A 1,475-nucleotide genomic window follows, 5' to 3' on the forward strand; every position below is an offset into this window, starting at 1 on the left:
GATTGGTCCTAGAACAATTGGATCCAAAATGCAGCAGTCTGATTGGTCCTAGAACTTTAGGATTCAGAATGCAGCAGTCTGATTGGTCCTAGAACAATGCAGCAGTATGATTGTTCTGCAGGAGCCACCCAATCCAGCTCCAGGTGGAAGTGAATCCACAACCTGATTGGCCTACAGGAGAATCCCAGAATTAGCCAATCACGTGCGGCCCATTGTGTAAATAATGTATATAAAGCATATATTTTGGGGGAACTTTCATTCCTCACTACTATGAGCTGAATAAAGAGCATGAAATCCACACTCGACTCTGAGTATATTTCAGCCACATTTGGCAAAAACTAAGCACTACAGTAATTTAAATTTGCTTAATGAGGTGCTATAAGACCTTATGCAGGGATTGCAATGCCTCAAGTTTTTTGTGGAGAGAGGTGCTAATTTGAAAGAGCCCCCACTCAAAAGGAGCCTCCATTGCCAACAAGCTGATAAAAATGAGGAAACAAATATTGCAACTAATTATTTATTAAGTGAAAAAGTGACAAAATGTATAAAAGTAGTGGGACTGCGAATGAAAGAATATAGTAAAGCAATGGATTTTGCCTTCTCTATATTGAGGATGAATGGCAATGACCCTTCTGAAGTTGTGTTAAAGCACCATTCTGCTACCCCAAAATGTATTTTGCTTTCCACATCTGAAACAGTGACTCCTTATTCCAGAGCCCATTGTGTAAATAATGTATATAAAGAAGATATTGTGGGGGAACTTCCATTCCTCCTCACCACAATGAGCAGAATAAAGAGCATGAAATCCACTCTCGACTCCCGAGTATATTTCACCACCCAAGCTGCAGCTGGGAGAAATATGCACTTGCTGCATTTGAGATAAATGGGGAGTGGGCTGGGGAGCAGCAGTACGTGGTACACAAAGCATGGCACCCACAGCCCTCCTTACAGAAGAAAACTCAAGTTTATTTACTCCCAAGTATACAAGCACAGGCTCAAGCTGCTAACGTGCAAATTGCAGAGTTGGAAGGGACCCCCATGGTCATCGAGTCTGACCCCCTGCAATGCAGGAATCTCAGCTAAAGCAACCATGACAGAAAGCCACCCAATCTCCTCAGCTGCAAAGAAGCGGCCTGTTCACTCTTTCGCAAGCAAATACAAGTGAGTCCTGCAGCACCTAACGAATTTATTATGGCAGACATTATCGACTGAGCCGGCCTCCCACCCCACCCCCCCAACGCCGCCTTCGTGACTCTTTTCCTCCCCGCCAGCCAACAGCCCCGCTTCGACGCCTCCCTCAGAAACAAACTGAGGCGAAAGTGGCGGGAACTAAGCGGCCGCTGGAACCGAGGCGACGACCAGGAGGCCAAGGCCGCGGAGGGAAGCGTTGCTAAGCAACAGCCGAGTAGTCGGAGGCGCCTGCGCACTGGGAAGCCCGGGGGGGGTAGGTCGGCAAGCGGCTCGGCGCGCGCATG

Source organism: Podarcis erhardii (assembly GCF_964252035.2).
Source record: "Podarcis erhardii genome assembly, chromosome: 17".
Lineage (NCBI taxonomy): Eukaryota > Metazoa > Chordata > Lepidosauria > Squamata > Lacertidae > Podarcis > Podarcis erhardii.